The 8,158-nt window shown below is 36.7% G+C and overlaps 1 non-coding gene across 1 annotated transcript; it reads left to right on the forward strand.

Moving 5' to 3' along the window:
• Positions 1 to 2,644: 2,644 nt before the first annotated feature.
• LOC126025455 (small nucleolar RNA SNORA51) lies at positions 2,645 to 2,777 on the forward strand. The gene has a single exon (XR_007501459.1). It is a non-coding gene; the product is annotated as a small nucleolar RNA SNORA51 (small nucleolar RNA).
• The last annotated feature ends 5,381 nt before the right edge of the window (positions 2,778 to 8,158 follow it).

Here is an 8,158-nt window from a genome sequence, read left to right on the forward strand (position 1 = left end):
ATCCCTAACAATCACAGATGTGTGTGATCATCTGGTGCTTGGCCTCCCTTTGGCTTATTTTGCTCAGCATGATACACTCCAGTTCCATCCAAATTGCAGAAAATTGCTTGATTTTTGTTTTAAAATCTTTTCCATTCTGTCTTTAACCATGGCTTTTAGCCAGTTTTCGGTTCAAGTCATACTTTTTCCTTTTTATATCAGAAAAAGGGGAGGGGGCAGAAAGATAAAGAAATCACATTCAACTTGGGCAATTTTTAAGAAGTTAAAAGCAAATGACAATCAAAATGCTGTTTGATAGGCCATTTTTAATCAGAGAAGAGTAATTTTCCCCCTCTCAAAGGAGAGCTCTTCATTCAGGTATTTGTGATTAATTACTTACATTTACATAACATTAATCTCATTTCTAGCTATTTAGCAAGCTTCCAACTGCTCCCTGCAGCACCCCCCCCCAATCAGTCTGGCAGTATAGCCTTGCTCTTTAAAGGTTTAGAACTACTTTCCCAATGTATAGATTCTGAAACAACCACAAAAACACTTAAACTAAACAAAATAAAAGTCTTCAGAAAAAGCTTTAAAATTTTAAAGCAAAAGCTTTAAAATAATTTTACTTCTTCCATATGTATTAGGAAGCTATCAAGGTAAAATGCTTGGTATAATCACAAGGTGACTTGGAAAATGTCTACAAATGCGTCCACCTTTTCTATCAGACTGCAAATTCTTCCAAGTTAGAGTCAATGGAACAAGAGCACAAGAGAGCATATAACAGGTAGAACATTTAGAAAAGCATCCTCTACATTAACCTGAGCACTGCCAGAAGTTATTCTGAGCAAAGAGCCAGGAGTAAGCCTTGAACATGCTAAGTGTGGTCCAAAAATCAACCCTCTCCTCACCAAAAGAAAAAGTTCCTTGAACACTTATTTTGATGCTAGACAGAACATTTTGTGCAGACTAAATTCTCAAATCCTGATAGGTGAACTCATGCTGAACAATGAGATAATATAGATCATTTAGAGAAAAATAAAACATATAAAAACTTCACACAATTTACTTATGAACAACTATAAGTAAATTAATAACCACTAATTTTTATTAACTAAAGTAAAAATTTGTCAGTTTTTGGGCCACAGTCAGTGGTACTAAGGTTTTATTCATGGCTCTGTATTAAAGGATCACTCCTAGTGAGTCTGAGGAACAATATTAGGTGCTGGAGATTGAACCTGGGTCAGCTGCATGCAAGACAATTACCTGACCTACAGGCCCACTGTCCTAAAGCTCTGGTTACTTCAACTGATTAAATTCTAAGTGAACCAATTTTATATTGCCTTGATTTAAATTGGAAATAAATGGTAATATAAAAAACAAAAAATGGTTATCATGCAACTATGATATTTCAGTTTTTCTTTCTATAAAGGAGACCTGCTGTGTGGGCAGTAAGGATGTCAGGTACCACCCTGCTCTAGTTGATTTTTTTCCTCCCCTGTTCCCATCATCTTTATACATTCCCAGGGCTATATTATATTGTGAATGTCTGCTCACTGATCTGTCTCTTGCATTAGAATTCAAGCCCTGTGAGGTTAAGGCAGTTTCTTCACCCACATTCTTACTCATACCCGCCAGATATACATATATATATTATATATATTTATCTCAATATCTATATATTCATGAATACTCAAGTTGACCAATCAGCTTATGGAGAAGTTTAAACCTATGATTATTTCCTCAAGTAAAAGGTGAAACAGGATCCTGTGGTAGATAAATCCATATTTCAGACACATGTAGGAAAAAGAGGAACAGGTACAAGTATGTCAGAAGTGAGGGCCCACTATTGCTTGGGCCACTAGTGGCCAAATGTAGGCACACTGAGCACTCTGGAAAAAGGATGACTTGATGTACTCATCTGTGTATATGCTGCTTCCTCACCATGAGAAAATGTTAGCACTATTGAAAAACTACTTCTGAATTGTTATTATGATGTTCATTTATGAGAATGATTTGATTTCTTTCGAACAGCTCCATAGAGGTGTTGGCAGTCAGTAGGTCCATCCTCAAACTATGGCCCGTGGGCCACATATTGTATTTGTATCTGTTTTGTTTCTTCATTGCAAAATAAGATATATGCAGTGTGCATAAGAATTCGTTCATAAGTTTTGTTTTTACTATAGTCAGACCCTCCAATGGTCTGAGGGACAGTGAACTGGCCCTCTGTTTAAAAAGGGGACCCCTGCTGAGGACATGAAAGCCAGAAAGATTACCTAATGAAAGTTGTTGATGGTTGATGGTTGAATTCAATCATACAATATTCCAACACCTATCCTTTCTTAAAGGCACATATGACTTCTGAGTTTTGGGAGCCCATTAGCAGATTTCAGTATGGAGATGGAAGTATATTAACAGAAGTATAACGAGAAGTATAGTGGGTAGAGGGAAGAAATAAATTTGGGAAATATCTTAAGTGTGAACTGAATTGGTGAACCCAGTTCAATGTTCAGCCATTAATACATACACTTCAAAATTCAATGAGCTGTCTAGAGTACAGGCTGGTGTGGGTGGGGAGGAAGGACACTTGGGATATTGGTCATGGGAATGTTGCACTGGTGAAGGATTATATATAAAAATCAAAAAAAAAGAAAAGATAAGAAAAGGCCTCCCAATTCTTACCACAGGCTGTGTTCTTTACACTGACTGTATTGAAAGAGGAGGTACAGTAAATGCACCCCATATACACCTCAACACAGGCCCTTTGCCTAATCTGTATTGTGAATTGGGGGACAAAAAAAATTCAATGAGCGGGGCTGGAGAGATAGCATGGAGGTAAGGCCTTTGCCTTTCATGTAGAAGGTCATTGGTTTGAATCCCGGCATCTCATATGGTCCCCTGAGTCTGCCAGGAGTGATTTCTGAGCATGGAGCCAGAATTAACTCCTGAGCAATGCCGGGTGTGACCCAAAAACAACAATAACAAACAAACAAACAAAAAATTTAATGAGCTTTATTATCTGTTATATGGTGTTTAGTTGACCCAGGAATCATAAGTGTAAATTGTGGTCTCTGAGCTGAGAACTGAAATTCCAGAAAAAGTTACAACGGAAACAGATAATGATGCTAGAATATGGGTGCTTCCTTTGTTTTTGGTTTTTTTTTTTGTCTGTTTTTTGGTGTTGTTTTTTGGGCCACACACCGGTAATGCTCAGGGTTACTCTGGTTATGTGCTCAGAAATCACTCCTGGCTTGGGGGTCTACATGGGATGCTGGGAGATTTGAACAGCAGTCTGTCCTAGTTAGTGTGAGTAACGCAAATGTCCTACCACTTGTGCCAAAATAATAAATTATGAATTATAATTTATCTAGCTTCCATCTTTGAACACCTACTACTATTATCAAGTCCTTGAGTGGGTGATAATTACAGCACCAGAATAGACATGATTGCCTTTAGAAGGTTGAATAGATAAGAAATTAGAAAAGTGCAATAGAGTGTTATCAGTGTGAATATACAAAACAGTATAATGGGATGTTATGGTTGAATATAGGAAAGACCTTTCCATTATCCTGAAGATGCAGTGATAGAGGATGAAAGAAATGATGTTGAAACAACAAAAGAAAATACAAATATTCAGAGAAATAAACAATAGAGAATACCTTATCCAATTTAAAATAATTGTTTTGAATGCATATTTTCATGTGTAGGGAGCTATAAATGTTAAAGAAAAATGATCAGTTATTTTTCCAGAGTTGAAAAAATAAATTGAAGATAGAAAACATTTTCTTACTAATGACATTAATCAAAATCTCAATTTAGGTGTCATCTTTAATATTCAGAGAGGCTTGCTATGAGGATAACAACTAAATTGCTTCTTTCTAATCCTTTCTTAGTCATTTTTTCTTTCTCATTGTTTCTGTTGAAAGAACTGTCAAAGCTTTGTTTCTCCTGCCCTGGAGTTAGGTTGACAAGTGAAAAGAAGGTTTTCCGTTGGGAATACCTAAAGGCTTCAAGCCTTGACTCTTCATCTTTCAAAAGGATGCAGCTTTTGTTTATGTAAATCCATGAATTTGGAGCACACTGATGCAATAGTTCCTAAGTCTGAGGTCAAAGGAGCCCTATATTTGCTGGCAGAAGGCACCAGCTTAAATCAAATCAGCAGTAACCTTAAGGCCATGAGAGATCAAGAAGCTCATTGAATGCTGCTATTTTGAAGTTAGCTACACAGTGAAAAGGGATGTTGGTGTTTCAGAGTTCCAGGATCTATGTGGAGCTTTCATCAGCTCTGCTTTTCTGCCTGAAGGGGAGATGCAACCTCCTAAGAGGCCCTGTTTCTAGTTCTCTAGTGGGAATATTGCCATGGACTTGAGTCCAGTGAGATGGTGCCATTGCCTAATCTGCCAAAGCTTTATGAGTTTTTTTTTTTAAAGTAACAATCACTTGAAAAGTAAATGGAGTCAGAAAGAGACATACACACAAACAAATTTATCCTTATGCTGACCCACCCTTTCCAGTCTTTCCAGACTGGAAAAGCTAGTTCATTCTTACTCTCAGGGACCACTTTAAATTCATCTTACCCAAAGTACAGTAGGAATAGGTGACCTTGCCATCTTACTTACTGCCTTTTTCAGGATGAATCTTGGAGTGACAATTTCTCAAAGTTGTCACTATACAGATAACATCAAAATACCCATGAAATATCCATTAAACAATCAGCCAAAATGAGAGAACCCCAAGTCCAGAGTGTTATTTTTCACAATTTTTTAAGTTTTGAGATTTTTTTTTCACTGATGCCTAAATAGAAAAAAATTAAAGTGTCCAGTTCCCTAAACTAACTGCCAAAAGCTTGCTGAACTTATCTGAACTGATGGACTGAATTCACACAGAATTGAACAGAATTTCCCTAAGGCAGAATGTTGAATGATCTGGGGTTGATTTAATGATCAGACACAAAACAGTGGAAATGATACTTAAGCCTATTCTTGATGCTTTGTTCCTTTAAAAGCAGGAGAAGGGTAAAGAGGAGGATATTATTTAAATTTTTAAACTTTGGGGAGGGAACAACATGAATTACAACACTACTAATGATATTTCATGCATGCAACATTCCTATACCACCATTTCCCTCACTAGTGCCTTTCCTTCACCATGATCTCAAGGTTTCCCATCATCTCATTGACTCCTGGAACACACCATGCTCAGCTCAGTTCTATAGACCAGTTCTCAGGTTCTGCTGCCCTTAGCCATTTCTCATGGAAGTTAATTTACAGTTTCTGAATCAGACATAATATATGTAGAAATACAATTTTTATTTCTATGAATAAGAAATTCTGGTAGTTATAGTAGAAAGATTTGATAAAGGGAAACTAAAATTATTTTTGAATTTGAATGATGGTAAATCTAGATATCAAATTTCAGATATCAGGATTCATTATAAATATGATATTGATACCATGTGATATGGCAAAAATAGAGTAATATAGCAGCAGCAGAAGACTAAAAAGAGACCTACTATTATTCATGATTAAAAGAGCTACTATAAGACTATACAGTAAATAATTCTCTTTCAATGAATCAATTCATTGAAATTATATTGTCAATTTCTTTTTGTATATTTTTGTATAATTTTTTTAGAGAATTTTTATTTTTTAAAATTTTTTACAGCTGCTTTATTAGATGTGAGCATGCATAGTATATGACATATTTTTATACATACAGATATACACCAATTCATACACTTTGTGAGAATATTACAGCATGAACATGAGATCATCTGGGATCAAATCTAGGTATTGACACTTATAAGTCATCTGCTCTACAAATTGAACCACATTCCTAGCTTCCCTCTCCTCCTTTCTCATCTTTTTCTTCTCTTCTTCTTTCTACTACTTTCTCTTCTTTCTCTTCCACCTCATCTTCTTCCTCTTCTTCGTCCTCTTTTTCTTCCTTCTTTTCTTCTTCTTCCCCTTTTTCTTCTTCCTCTTCTTACTCCTCTTCCTCCTCTTTCTCTTCTCACTCTTCCTTCACCTCTTCTTTTATTATTCTCTTCCTCAGTCTCTGGTACTCCAATGATCCCCCTGTTGTTTCTGTTGAATTTATCAAAAACTTCTATTTTCATCTGTTCACATTCTTTGAGTAGTTTATTCATTGTCTGATCATTTGCTTTAAGGTTCTTTTCCAATCTCTTCTGATGTATGGAGTTGTTTTGCATCTCATCCTCTGGTTCACTGACCCCGTCCTCCTCAGATGCTGTTACTCTGTTGGAGAAGCTTTCCATTGAGGTTTCATTTCATCTACTGAGTTTTTCAGTTAATTATTTCAGTTTGGAATTTTCTTAGTTCTACCTTTGTGGTCTGTTCAGCTTGATCTATGCTTTCTTTGAGTTCTCTGAGCATCCTCCACATTTCTACTCTAAAACTTCTTATCTGAGAGGCTAATTGTGTGCTTGATACTTTCTGGGTCATTAGAGCTGCCATCTTCATTCTCTATACATGCTGTTGTCCTGTGTTGTTTTCTCCCATTGACACCCTTTTAGTGTGGCTTTTACTGTGTGTGTGGTGGGGTTCAAGGGCTAGGAGATGCATGTGGCAGTGGAGCAAAGCAGAGTGACCACCCTCCTGTGGCTCCACCTTATTGGGTGGGACCAATAAGGTGCAGAAAAGCCTATGTTGTCAATTTCTTACACACATATACATGTACATCTATTATGGAGATATAATTGTCCTTTCTCTATATACTATGTACAAAATAAAAGTCCATTTATAGTTTAGAAAGCCAAAGGAAACTTTCTAAAAGATAACATAGAGATTTTCATAAAATTAGAGTGGGCAAAAATGTCTTAAAGAAGATGAAAAAAGAGACTTGGGGATATACACTAACAAGAAAATGTTTGTGATAAAGCCCATCAGAAAGTTCTAGAACACAGAAAGACCAGAGCACAGCTTGAGGCTCACATAACTAGAAAATCTGAAGGTGGATTAGAGGGGGAAATTGGTGAAGGGATGTACAGCACTGATGGACTGTCACTATTACCATTGGCAAACTCAACCCAGAAGCAAAACTTAGAGTCCTCTTTAAGAGAGAATTCTAGAATGGTCCCTTGTTCCAGCCTCTAGTAACACTGTAAAGACACAAAGTTCTAAATATTCTCCACCCCTTCTCTCTGCCCATCAAGGCTATAGAAACAAAAATTCCAACAAGAATGTCCCTATCCCACCTTCAGGGAAATAAAAGAAGCACACCAGATGCATATACAAAAAACGGTCAGCAAATAATCATTATGAAAATCAGATTAAATTTTAAAAGGTATTTCTTTCTATGTAGATTTTTGAAAACTTTTTATTTTGGGAACCCAGAACAAGAATACAGTAAATAAAGCACGTGTCTTGCATGTATTCAACCTGTGTTTGGTCCCTAGTATCCCAGATGGTCCCCCGAGCACAGAGACAAAAATAACCCCTGAGCACTGCCAGATGTGGCCTAGAAACAAAATAAGAAAACTTCTAATTTTAAAAATTATTATAGCAGTTAGTTTTGAAAAAAATATACTAAAAGCATTCAGATCAGAAAATAAATAAAACTCTATTTGCTGATGACATACTTAGAAAACTCTAAAGCTTCCACAGAAAGCTCCTAGGAACTATAGACATATATAGTAAAGTAGCAGAATCAACATACAAGCATCTAAGGCTTTTCTATATGCAAAAATTGAGGTAGAAAAAAAGAATTATTTAAAAAATCATCTTGGTACCTCCCTGCCTGGAGCCCACACCCCACAAGGAAATCTCAAAAGACAATGGGGGAAGCCTATACTTTCATGATAAGTAGAGAGCTATATAACACTACCTCTTATCCCGTTTTTCCCCAAATGTAATCTCCTGTATCACTTTTTCCCTTTTTCTTTGTTTTTTTTTTCTTCTTGATCGTTTTTGTTTTGTTTTTGTTTTGTTTCGTTTTTTTCTTTGTTTGGTTTTTGGTTTTTGATTTGATTTGTGATTTTTTGGGAGGTCACAATTGGCGGCACTTGGAGGGTGCTCCTGGCTCTATGCTCGGAGATCGCCTCTGGTGGGCACAGGGGACCATGTGGGATGCCGGGATTTGAGCCACAGTCTTTCTGCAGGAAGGACAGACACCTTGCCTCCACGCTATCTTTCCCGGCCCCACTTTATTCCTTTAATCA

Source organism: Suncus etruscus, chromosome 12 (genome assembly GCF_024139225.1).
Source record: "Suncus etruscus isolate mSunEtr1 chromosome 12, mSunEtr1.pri.cur, whole genome shotgun sequence".
Classification (NCBI taxonomy): Eukaryota; Metazoa; Chordata; class Mammalia; order Eulipotyphla; family Soricidae; genus Suncus; species Suncus etruscus.